Source organism: Temnothorax nylanderi, unplaced genomic scaffold (genome assembly GCF_030848795.1).
Source record: "Temnothorax nylanderi isolate EJ_2023f unplaced genomic scaffold, tnyl_v1.0 TNYL_tig0063_pilon, whole genome shotgun sequence".
NCBI lineage: Eukaryota > Metazoa > Arthropoda > Insecta > Hymenoptera > Formicidae > Temnothorax > Temnothorax nylanderi.
Window position 1 is genome coordinate 484,578 of NW_027249125.1, and position 13,650 is coordinate 498,227.

The 13,650-nt window shown below is 40.3% G+C and overlaps 1 protein-coding gene and 1 long non-coding RNA gene across 10 annotated transcripts in view; one reads left to right on the forward strand and one right to left on the reverse strand.

Moving 5' to 3' along the window:
* Ten-m (teneurin transmembrane protein Ten-m) overlaps nucleotides 1-13,650 on the reverse strand; it is a 515,153-nt gene that overhangs the window by 387,361 nt on the left and 114,142 nt on the right. The window lies entirely within an intron of this gene.
* Nucleotides 1-13,650, forward strand: part of LOC139773520 (uncharacterized) — a 106,004-nt gene that overhangs the window by 92,004 nt on the left and 350 nt on the right. The window lies entirely within an intron of this gene.

A 13,650-nucleotide genomic window follows, 5' to 3' on the forward strand; every position in this document is an offset into this window, starting at 1 on the left:
GTTTCGCGCGGGTAAAAACTTCTAATGCCGCCGCCCGTTCGCGGGCATTTAAAATCCGTAAATTTTCATAACGCCCGTCCAAAGTTTCGCGCCACTCGCCATTAGTAAGCAGACGCTCGTCGTTTTCTGCCAGGGATACCGATACGTTCAAACAAGTTCTCCGTGTCTTTTACAACGTTAACAGTGGGTCACGTTCTACCCGCGCATGATTTCATCCTTAAAGTCGAGTCTACCGCATGCATAAACACGCTACGCGGCCGCGCCGTAAATAGAAGTTACACGAGCTATGATACGGAGTCAATTTTCAAACTTTGCTCTTCGTTAAATTACAGTTGTTATGAGCAAATATATACTGGTATAAGTTTCGATAAAAGTTAGACCATAGACACTTGAAATTACTTAGGCGGCTCTCACTTAGGTGCCGCGATATTAGTAGGAAGTCTTAAAAAGGGCGCTTAATAATAAATAATTCCAAAGTATCATTTTTCTAACTCGTGCAAAGTCCGTATTGTTCCTCCGTTAATTATGATCAACTCGGAATGTCTTGTACTCCGCGCAGCTTGTTGACTGTCGACGATATTATTAAAGGTTAGATTAGGATTCTCGGATGATGCTGCACGAGCTATTCTCTATGGATATAATGATAATTAGTCTTATCTGCAACCAGCAAGATTGCACGAGAGGGCTCAAGCAAGCGGGAGGGTATGGCAGAGGAGAGTTTCCAGACTGAATTCCTGCGCGTTTCTCTTTGCGTCTACAGTGCTGCCTAATATCCTATGTCCTGACAAAATCTAACGTCGGATCTCGACGTTCTCAGCCTCGGGGAGAATGCCAATTTCACTCTCCCGGAAACTAGTTCTGAACGAGTTCGATTATCTTTCCGGATATAGAATTCTGCATTTTGCAGAAAAACTTCTCCACGATTGCGTCCACGATTGCACAGTGACGTCAGGGATACTGTTTCTATAGTCGAGGCTTCCAGTAAATTTCGATTTTGGGAAATCACTAACAATAAGTTATTAGTATTTTAATTAACGACATCCGAATATTATTCATTTATCTTTACATGAACTTTCTTTTAAAGTGATCTAGACGATAGGGCAACTATTTTTGTAATACTCGTTTCATATTTTGGGATATCTATATTGATTAGAATTTATTATTGAAGAGCTCACATCTTGTCTAATATTTTCTCCGGGCTCGTTCATTGACACAGCACGGATTCGATTCGCGTCGCGACGCCATTACGCAAATCGTTCTTGCTGGTGTAAGCAGCGTCGTCGTCGTCGTCGTCGTCGTCGTCTGCGTATTCGTTGACGACTCTCTGGAGAAGCGGTCGCGTACCTATCCAAACACCGCTGTGGTTTGAGAGGCTGAATTCGCGGGGGCTAAAGCGCGGGAGGTACAGCGGGGGGGGATTGCACGGTACTCGGTGAAACGCGAAAAAAGAGTACGTGCATTTCGTCGAGGACGGTTTTAGAGACAATCGAGCCAGAGCTTGTTGCGTACAAAAAGCACGACCGTACGTTACGTCTGAAACGACGCACTAGCTCCCATTTCTACGTGTGCGTGTACGTGTGTACACACGCAAATGGGAAAATATCTACGTTCCCAGGCACCTACACTCCGCGCGCTCTTGCTCAGGTACGCTCAGATGGGCGAACCTGAAGAGACAACAAGAGGGAGAGAGCGAGGAGAGAAAGGGGCAAATTCGAGGAAGAAGGACCTCTCGACGATTTGACTGCGCAGCCGAGGCACTCCACTTAAATTATTTACAGACAAGCACATGCGCTTCTTTTTACGGTTCCATTTTGTTTTTTGAAACGAAAGGAAGAATGAATTTTTACGCTGTAACGTGGGAACGGGGCGGAATGAGCTTTCCTCTCTCCTTGAACGAAATCGGTTCGATCGTCGATGGCTGCATTTTCTGAATTATTATCTTTCCTATATAGCGTATAGAAACGGAGAGGGAGAGGTAGAGGCGAACTGATTTCTTTCCCCTTGGCTAGGATCATCGGGTCGAAATGCAGGAAAGTCAAATTGGCTATATCGTAAGATACTGGGTCTCATCTTTTTTACGACTACCACTCCGCTCGGTTAAAGAACGCCGGAAGGCAGCACCTCGACATTTCCTCCCTCCCCCCCCCCCCAGACGAAGTCTGGACAGCTAGCGAGTCTTCGAAGAGCAGTTTGCCTTAAATAATTTCACATCGTGCAGCGCGGAATTTTATCGGAAGCATAACCGTAATTTCTTTTCTTCTCTTCCGTCTCTTCCTCCTCCATCTCTTCTGGTCCGTAAAATGACCATAATTCAATATAGAACAGAGATCGCGCGCCAGAAGTTTTTTCTTGTTCATCACCGTCCTCGTTTATAATTGTCAATAAACATATCGAATAAACGAAGTTTCCATGGTAACAACGGTGCTGCTGACTGGCATTGCGAATAAGCTATCGACCTGTTTTAAAACGCGCGGTATTCTCGCAGTGAGAATAATGCAAATAATCTTTGCGATTTCGCAGTGTATATTCAGATCGCAGATAGGAATTACACGTACGAACCAGCACATGTTTCGAGTAAATCGCCTGGCATTACGACGAAGCGCGTCTGCCCGGCGGCCGCGATTAACTTGACGTCTCCTAAGGAGACGCTTTTTGCACGATAGGAAACGCGTAGCGTCGGCGGCGTAAACGCCGCCTTACCGTTGAAAGACGTTACGCGTGCGGCGCGAATGCTCGTTACGTTTAATGAGAACGCGCGGCAAGAGTAACGCGAGTAATAAACTCGTTGCGAACTCGTGTCTGCGAGAAGACGTGGTCTAACGAGATGTAGATGTATTGGAGGGGATAGGGAGTAAACGCGTAGCGCGTCACTCCGCGGAACCGGAGCGACAGAGCGTCCGCCCGATCCGTTCTCTCCTCCGTTCCGGGTTCCGGGGGATGACGCGACGCGACGCGAGATCTTTGACGTGATGACTCCCGCGATCGGCCTGAAATGTAATAGCATGTCATTAGATTCTAATGTGTTTGCAGGCTGGCTGGCTGGCTCTCTCTCTCTCTCTTCCCTCTCGCGCGCGCGCTCGCTCACATTGTCCATTCGCTGACAACGCAGCTTACGAACCTGATACAACCTAATTACCGCGTGTGCGCGCCGGTCTCTCGGCTGTGTCTAACCTGTTATTTCCACCCGATAGTATGGGCTAATGTAATTATATATCCATCCCGCTTTTGATGCGGCTTTAATCCGGTTCGCTCTCCGCCAATATAACACCCCTCTGCCATTTCCTTTCCCTCTTTTCCTCTTCCCTTCTCTCTCTCTCTCGCTCTCGTTCGCTCGCTCATTCGCTCTCGCAGTATTATCAAAACGAAACAACGAGTTTCCGGTCGTTGTTTCGCATTTAATCGCCGTATCGTGTTTCAACTGGTGCCAAGTGTTTTTTTTTTAAACGCGGAGTCTCAAAATGGTTGAGGAAATCAATTTTCCACGATACGTAATATACATATACATACAGTGTAAAAGGGTAATGTTTGCTCGCGTCGAATCGATGAGCAAAATTAAATAACGAAATCAATGATTACACGGAGATATTATTTTTCATGCGGAAACATCGCGTATCAAAATATTATTCGATGCAAGATTTGCATGAATCGTTTAAAAATCGTTTAAAAATCACGTTACAAATAACAATGATGATGTACAGGATATAGCGCAATGCTTTATTGTTTTTTTTACACTCGTAATAAATTATTTCAGTTGGATGTATATGCCACAGTTAAGAAAAGATCCTTTTTGTTATTTCCTATTCCTTCGTCGAATTTTTATTGTCCTCTCGATTAAATATTACATATAATTCGACAAATTCACTGAACTTTATCTGTCTGTCGTTTGAACGAATCATGATATTTACCGATACTAATAACTCGTCAGCGTGAAAGAACTTTTATAATGGTTAATTCCATTATCGTTAGACTGACACGAATTTCTGCAAATAGACGGTACATGAGAAACCACAAACGCATTAATACGGGAAGCAGTCGTTCGAGCCAACGAGGAGGTAAGAGATATTTTATCGACAGTGAAACGCGATATATCCGCGCCATTCAAGCGGTAATTTGCAGCAACGATTCCCCCATTTCTGGATATCGATTACGGGCTGACTCGTTTTAATTCAGTTTTGCCTCTCGCGAGAGTCGATATTTTACAGTCGGTGCCGTAATCATAGTTCTAGAAGGCCACATTTTCGGTGTAACCTATGCTTAGGGGAGTCCAGTAACGAGGAAGGATCGGCATTTGAGAACTGATTACGGCGGACACGTTGCTCCAAAGTGCTTGAAATTTCTAATACCGTGGAATTTTACGCCGATTAGGCGAGGCCAAAACACAGGTTAGCATGGGGACAATTGCCGACAGTATGTCTTAATGAGGCGGAACGACCACAAATCTTCGACTAACAAGACATCTGATCGAGCAGAGCACCTGAAGAAATTTTTCGACGAAAGTTGCCGTCGACAGGTGTCGACAGCTCGCAACGGTGCTACTAACTTTTCAGATTATCGGTTACATCGATAAAGTTACAACTGGAAGCTAGCATCCCACAGGCTTATCTAAGGGAATTAATATAAACAAGCATTTTATCTCACTTCAGTATTTGAAGAATGCATACGTAAGCAGCTTGCCGTTATTTATAACATTTTAATTGAATGGCTAATATTTATCTATATATATCAGTTTCATAATGAATATATCTTTCTATGTTTATCTATTATAAAATCATTTATCACTCTCTCTATATATTATATGCATATAATGGGCGCTATCTATCTTCTTTTCAAAATTTTTGTCTAAACTTACGTCACGTTTGACAGTGAGTAATTGCTAGCGAGAACATTAATAATGCAATCTAAAAACAAAACCGCTTAAGAGAAAGGTAGGAGATGAAATATGTAAAGACAGAAATGTATCTGGCGTGCTATTAAAAAAATGTGTGTATTGTATAGTATCATAATTTATAATATTACAAATACTCGTACATCTCTCTTCCCGTGAAAATTAAGATACAGATATCTATGCGAGGAATGCTTTACATTATTGTGCTAAACAGCTGCGTGGAAATTTGTCGTTTTGAAACGCGTATCCGGCAGCTTTTATATTCAATGCATAATGCTCGAAGACTATCGCGTGCATATTATCTCTCGCGTACGATATAAATTTTATCTTACCTCGAGCGCACACGTTAATTTCATTAATGTCCTGTTACGACGAGGAGCAAGGAAGTGAATTATCTGGAATCCGGTTAAACCGAGTGCCTCCAGAAAGGCATAGAGAATGAAGTTTGGCGGCTGGCGGAAGTAGAAAAATTAAGGCAAAATATGGGAGGCGCGCTTTTTTCCTCGAAACAAAAGCAATAACTTTAAACCAATCTGAATTAGCGCTGTCGTTTAACTAATATTCTGATTTTTGGATTATCTCTCTCTCTCTCTCTTTTTATTTTTATATGTTATCTGATTATATATCTAAAGGCTTAGTTATTAAATAAAAGGTAAATAAAATAACTTGGCGACATTTTTAGCAATTTTGACGCATACAGAATATATAATTTGAGAAATAACTGTAGTCTTTAAGAATGTACTATCATCCATCTAAAGGTGTCGTAGAAACTACCGTAACGGCTGTCTACTTTAGGGAATAAGCCTTCTTTAAGTCCTCTTTACACGAGTATTAGAACGTAACAGAAGTTAAACCCATTCTATTCTTTGTACAGGTCGAGGTACAGGTCTCCTTTTCATCATCACAAAATTTACATCAAAGGGTTCCGGGTTCTCTTCTTATAATCTCGATCTCGAGAAGGTCTCGAGATACTTTTTGATACGTGATCCGTAAAGAGAATTCCGATAAAAATATTTTAACTTGATTAGTAATTAGATAGAATGTGCAATAAACTTAACGACGTCTGGATACGGTTACGCGTTCCCCGAAATCTAATGACGAGAATACATCACGGAGAATCCAACGCAGTTCAAAGATTTAGGGATGCAATTGCGCCCGTCCGATATCTCGCCTTTAATCCACGACGAAATCGTTTCTGTCTAGATACCCGGGAAGAAGGTCTATTAGATCAGTCCGGCGCATTTTTCTTTACCTCGTATCTGCCATCTCGATGCCTGCACGGCTACGTAGAAGGTGAAGCGGACGACAGGTCACCGTCGTGCGACAAGAAGACTCTCACGGTGAAAGTGTTTCTCGCGTAACGTGTCCGGAAAAAAATATTGCGGATTGCGGAAGAGTGCGGGGATGCAAAACGTCGCGCAGAAAATCGTGGTTTCTTTTAAAAATTATCCTCCGCGGGATTCGCGCGACGACGCACAATAGGTTGGATGGAGCGTATCCATCTCCTCTCACGGGGACTGTCCAGGAAGGTGCGTCCCCGGGCGGGTCGACGCTTAATAACAATTCCTTTGTTGCGACGGAATTGCCATTACGAACGCGACTACTACTACTACTACTACCTAAGCCAACACCATCACTACCACCGGCGCAACCGCCGCCGTCGTCGTCATCACTATCACCACCGCCATACCGCAGCCACCATCACCAACGGATAATGAGAAGGTGGCCCGAGGGAGCCACCACGAGCAAGCGGAGGCGGGAAGTTGCGGCGCGGTCGCTCTTCCAACAACGCGCCAGAAACACACCGACGTTGGGCTGGTTGGCTGGCTGGCTGTTACTCCTCACACAAAATCGTAAGAGAACCTGTACAGTATGCAAGGCGCGGACAACGTACACCATAAACACAGTGCATGCGATGCCGCAGCCGCAGCCGCTGAAGAATCGAGAGAGGGTTAAGCTCGCGAGGCGAGCATCTGCCGACGCAGTATTTTACCCGGCGTAAACGGGCAGCGACCGCCCGACCACGAAACCACCTCGCATCCCCGATATATATCTGATTGGCGAGATTTAACGAGGAGACCCGCGGCCCGGATAAGATTCATGGAGGAGATCTGAGCGCGCAAGAGAGATGGAGCACCTTCACGCCGTGAATAACGAGCAACGTGAGCAGGGCGTGGCCCTTCCGATCCTTGCGTGGACCCCGAAGACCTTATCGGTGGTCTACGCCGGACGGGGAATTTAGGCGCTATTTCGTACGGCGCGCGTCTGAATTCAGTTAACGTAGATCATAAATCGCATAAATGATAAGGACATTTATTCTCGTTTAACTTTGAAGGAATCTTTACGTCTCAAAATGTTATAATTGATTATGTCAATTGTAGTTATCAATCGAGAACGGCTTAGATAAAGAATGAGGGTGGTTATATAAAATTGCATAAAGTTTAGAAAAGTCAAGATCATTATGCACCTGTTTGTTTACACATATCAGTTTTGTGAATTCTCATAAAGCGGGATTGTTAGCTGTCTGGGTCAGAAACAACGCCTGAATATTTATCGTAACATCATGACTTGAGAAGGGTAACGTAGTACGAGATGCCGTGAAATTTCATATTGCCGATGAGATAGTTCCCTATGAAATTGCCTTCAATGGTCCCGTCGAGGCCCGCCTTGTAATTTCAGGGCGCGCAGCATAATAAGTCGTGCCGGAGCGTGTTATGTATCGCTTGGAATAATGAGAACCGGAGTTGTTAACCAATTGCTAAAAAGCATGCAGTCAAGTCATGATACTTCCTATATACATGATGTTAAAAACAACATTCTTGCACAACTTAAACAGTTACGTTACGTAATTTCAACCAAAATGTATGGAAGATATTCTCTTAAAATAAATACGAAATAATCTCAAATGTGCTGAACGTAAACGACTGGCGATGGAGGTTCATTAAACGAGCTGTAGAATGTTAAAAGAAGCATTACCGAGAGCACAAAATAAACGTCGTGTTGTAAAAACCGTGTTACGTAAAGTATCGCGTATCCATGAATCTGGAGTACGAAACAAATTTACCGTTTCCTCCAGATTTATTGACCTTCGCTAGGCCATTCCACTTTATCTTATAAACCTTATTTAGGATTAATGACGTGGGAACGAACCGCCGCGAAGATCGATAGCGCCCAAGCCTTCGTTATAGCCTCGTATTTCTTCGGCTGACAAACAGTTATTTTTCTCGGTAAATCATTTTCGATATCTGGTATATAAGAATTGATTGTTCTTTATTGAAACTACTGTTCGAAAAAAATTAGCGATGTAATTGTTTATAATCTCGTACAAATGGATCGTACATTAAATGGACGAGCAGCAGGAATGCAGAGAGCGCGCAATGCAGCTAGAGGATGATTATCAATCGAGGAAATCGCGAGCCCTTTGGCTTCGGAATACTATCGCGGGAAACAAAGTCTCTGCAGAAACTTTAATTCATTCCTCGCTTACGATAGACAGAGCCATGTCTCTCTGCGGGATACCAAAGATTTCCGATGGTGGAGATATGGAATATTAAAAACGTTTGTCTCATGTGTATTCGCTTCGATATACAACGACATTGTTCGTGCACGGCTTATAAGATGAATACTTGAGATTGGACGTCCACCGAAGATACATAAGTTACTGCTAAAATTTATCCTAAGATAGTATGTTTAAATTAAAGCTAGTAGAATTAATAATCGTAGTTAAGAGTTACAGTAATCCTTTTTTTAATCCTTCCTTAACAATTATTAGCGATTCAAGAGAAGCCAAATCACTTTAATATTAAGCCGAAGCCAACGCAGATCGATATTTGTAAGCGATACTTTTCCACGGGCTTTTTTCAATATGTAATATATGACTCCCATAAGTAATAAGTATGTTTTCATCGGATACTTTAGTCATCCATATTTAAGTAACTACATTTTTTAAACTTTGTTGTTAACTTCATAAAAAGAGGATATATTTTTATAAATAATATCTACTAAGATTTTTTAATATTAAACACCGGATTTGTAAATTTCGTCGGAAACGAACCACACGCTCGCCGATTGTGAACATCTATTAATGATTATGAATATGAAACGTGTGAATAATTTGTTCTGAGCTAATAAACGTATTACGGCTCGTAAAACTACAAAAATTTTACAAATTAGTATGAGAAGTATTAAAACCATTATTAATACAGAATTAAAGTGAAGTGAATGCTTATTGAACACCACGAATTTTGATAAATAAAAACCAAACTTACGTATACAACTATGCAATTTTTGGACTGGTTCTACAGGAGGGAGACGTGTTTTTGAAGTCTATTGTGAACACAAATAAAATTTGAGATTATTTCATTCCGGAGTCACAGCAATTGTCAAAGAAATGTCAATTTGCAAAATTAAATATACATGCAGCCGAAAAGCTTCTTTGAAGAGGATATAACAAACTGTCCTCACATTTGAAAAAAATGCTTGCCATATCTCAGAATGAATACAGAGAATAATAATGTATATTATATTCAAAATGAGAAACATTTTATACCATCAAAAAAAAATCAGTCTATTAATATTTGAACGTCCTAGTATATTTTACCATTTTAGGAAGTGACTGAGTTCTTAAAGACACTAAATGTCTTTGCTCTCTTAGGAACGTAGACGTCCCCTCGTCCTTAACAAATACCAGACCATCTTAATGAGTTCACAGTTTTCCTCGTATATTCCCCACTTGCTCCTCTCTCGCTCTTGCGCTTTCATCATTCGAAGAGTGAAGAATCCACTTCGCATCGCGCAGTACCTGCATCGTCATCATCGTCAGTCGCGATAATGAGGACATCGTGTGCCGTTAACAAGACGCCGTCACATCTCGCTGTTCTCCACCCTTCGTGCCCTCTCTCCCGCGACGCAGGAATGTCATAACGCGGCAAGCTTACGAATGTGCTTAGCTGACGCCGCATTCTTGCTGGCGCGAGGCGTCAAAATCGTGCGCGTCGTTTTGCGACAGCGAGCTCCTTCTTCGCAGTCGACAGCTTACAACGACCTTAAGAAAACGTACCGGAAAGGCGACGCGAACTGCACGAGACAGCGCGAACTATTTCTCGAGGTTGTGACCGCAATTCGTGAGCGCAATTCGTGAGGACGGCTCGTTAAGTTGCCAAGAAAGATCAAGAAAATTCGCATCGAAGTACAGTTGAAAAATTATAGAAACGTTTGTCAAAAGCTTTTTCAACCACTTTTAATTTGAATTTATTAATTTATTCTTTTCAAGATATCCGATCAAGCATCTGCAAACTTAACGTTGAGCCGATTAAGACGTCGACATGAATGAGAAGGGACATCGAAGCGACAAGATAATAAGTGCAAGATCGGTTATTTTAAATCGCGTTTGTTCAGCTTTTTCTGTACATTGACAGCGTTCCGGGGTATACAGAAGATATAATGCCATCTCTCGCTTTCGATATTAATTGATCGAATATTTTTATAAATATATGTTCCTATTGACATATCTCACCGACTACAAAGCGGAAATATTTGACAAAGGTGCGATCACATATAAAGGCAAACGAATAACAGCTGTAATATCAAACAGTCTCATAACTGGCGGCATCGTATTAACATATTAATACGTATCCACGTGCAACGCATCAGTATGCATGTAAGCCGATGTTCGCCGGGGCTTCGTCGTCCGGCTTAAACGGAGGGTGATCCCGGGGGCACTATGAGCAGACGATCGGAGGGGAACAAAAGAGGGAGGTAGAGGGGAGGAGAAGAAGAGAGTATCGTAATACTCGTGAGCCTCGGGACACATTAAGAGGATCATATCGTTCGCGTTCAAGATACGCAAGACATTTCGGTTTGATCCGAAACGCGATGAGCCCCGTGACGTATCCGTGAGACCAGACGCGCTTACAGGTCAGATTAGAGGGTATAGTCTCACGCGTACGTCCAGACGGCGGCAGCTCGTCGCTTTTAATGCGATAAAGGTGTTCGTGCCCTCCGGGTATATTACTCCGTTGAACTCTGCCCGAGCGGAGACTGGCATTACATGTAACTCTTTTTCCTTCGAGCCTCTCGAGAGACCGCTTTCATTTAACAATAAGTCATGAAGTCGGTTAAAAAGTGATATCGTTACTCGAACGAGAGTTCACTAACGAATACGATATATTTTCTGACGTTATTGTATTTCCTTTGTCTTAAGTACGTCACACAGCTTCAAGGGAGATTTTAACGCGTTACGTTGATAATTTATTCCATTAATCTTTTAAAAGATAGGCGAAGATAGAAGCGCGCAGTTTGTAGCGTATAATAATATTAGGAAAAGTGTGTATCACAGATTCTTGATAATTATATTAAGATCGAATTTTATGTTCTCGCTGTGTTAGCGAAAGATAAGAGTAACATAATAATCGTATTTCATACAGATGGTTTTGATTAAAGATAAATATTTGCGAAGAGATTTCATATTTAATAGTATCGGCTTAACAATTGATGTATCTCGCGTTATAAAGAATCTAAATGTAAATGTTAAATGCAAAAGCTATTTTTTTATTAACGCGTATAAATTTTATCAAATTGAAACCGATATTGCTACGATTCATTAACATTTGCGTCACTCATAAATATTCAATGAGGTATTCGATCATCAATTAATCTAAATTGATGAATCATCTCATGATTTCGCGTAAAACTTTTATGAAATATATTTATTACAGTAGAATAGAAATAGAGAAGCTGATAACAAGTGTAATATATATTTGTAATAATTATTAAAACTGATTCTATTTTATATATTTTTATTTTAGTTGCAATTTATAATTCACATATCTTTCCCATTCATACATGTACACATATGTATTGCGTTATACATAAATATATATATATATATATATATATAATATTTATCTTAAGAGAATACACGCGAGAGATAAGAATATATTAGTGTGTTTTCAGATTTTACAGAAATATTTGACCAGCATTTGTTAAATATAATCTGAGCATGTATATATATATATATATATAGCATTATTCATCGCTGCAATGTTATATATTCAAATATATTCATTATAAATTCATATTTGTTTGTCATTCGCGCTAGATTTTGTTTTGCCATATCTGACAAGTTGTTAACGACCCCCTCCTCCCATCGCCATAGTTGTTGAAGGGGTAGTAGTGGTGGTGGTTGTGGTTGGGCAGCAACTGCGATCATAATCGCAGCAACAGTTTGAGAAAAAATAGCTTAATAATGGGCAGTGATAAAGAAGATCCTCGAAAAATCCTGGTGTAGAATTCTATAAGTAAAAATAAAATACATGCTCAACACATAATGCAAATTGGAATATAATAATAAATATTTAAGATATATACAGTTTCTCACGAAACTGATCGAATGTAGTGCACAACAATTAACTGCAACTAATTGATACGAAGAAAGCAAGCGACCAGAACGATTTTTCAATATCAACATAATAAAAACAAACAAATAGCTATAATCTTGCTACATGCAGATATCTTAGTTTATGAATTTTCAAAAGAAATTCATAACAACAGTACGATTTGATAGTTTCGTGTGAGTCACTTTATATATACTATATAATTCAATTAAATTTAGAATAATTTATTATTTTGTCTATAAATAGAAATGAAAGATTTAGTTTTTCTGTATTAATACTTACCGCCTCTTGGATCATGACGAAAGTCACGGCAACGAGTAGACACAATACCGCACGCATGTTTAAATTTACTGCTGCGCTCAGCTCGATTTCTGGTGCTATGGTACAAAGCTATGTTGCGAGAGCATTTTTATACCGAGCTTATGAATATTGACCTATTTCTCATCATTGATATCGGATAATACGCTTTTGTATTGCCATTTGTCTTGCAGTTATGCTTTGTGACAATTAGGTACTGACAATTCTATAAAAGATCGAACTATTACGCACTTTTTCAAGTGTGCAGCGTCGGTGGCAAAATTGTCTCGCATTCGTAAAGATGTCAAACTAACACATATACGCGCATAAGTGTAGATGTATAAAATACAGATCAAACAGACACAAAACACGCGCCCTTCACCTATAAAATTACAGACGTTCTTTCCGTTTCAAACTGTTGCTCGTATAGATTATTCACAAGAATAACTAATATTTTGCATCAATATTATTCGTCGGAATATTGTTTTCTCTTATACAGACAGTCAATATTTAAGTTGTTTAATCATTGAGAGATCAGAGAAATATGTCTTTGATGTAGAATAGGAGGTACCTACTATTGAATCATTTTGTAAAATCAATTATTACATCTATGTTAACGTTACATTTTGTTAGATTATATGTTCGATTAATGTGAATTTTGCGCTCTTATTAATGACATATTGAATTATGATGTTAGAGAAGATAAGAAAATGACGAGAAAATAACCGTCGATAATACAACTTATTAGAGATACTTTACTTATAAGAGATACTATTATAAGAGATACTTTGTTACACGGATAATAACATTTCTTTATGACATAATGTATTTAAATGTCAGAACTATAATGAATCACATTTAATTACGGGCTATTTTAGATGTAACATGAAAAAGTGCAACTTCTCAATAACTCGGCTACTGTATACAAATTACTGACGTCTTTTTTTCCCTACAAATCAAGCGGAAGAAAACGATGCTCGATCATCTATCATCGTTAGCATTTCATTCAGTGACAGTCGGTCGACCGACTGCTGCCGCTGACTATGAAAGCTGTGTAAACTTGCCGAACAAACA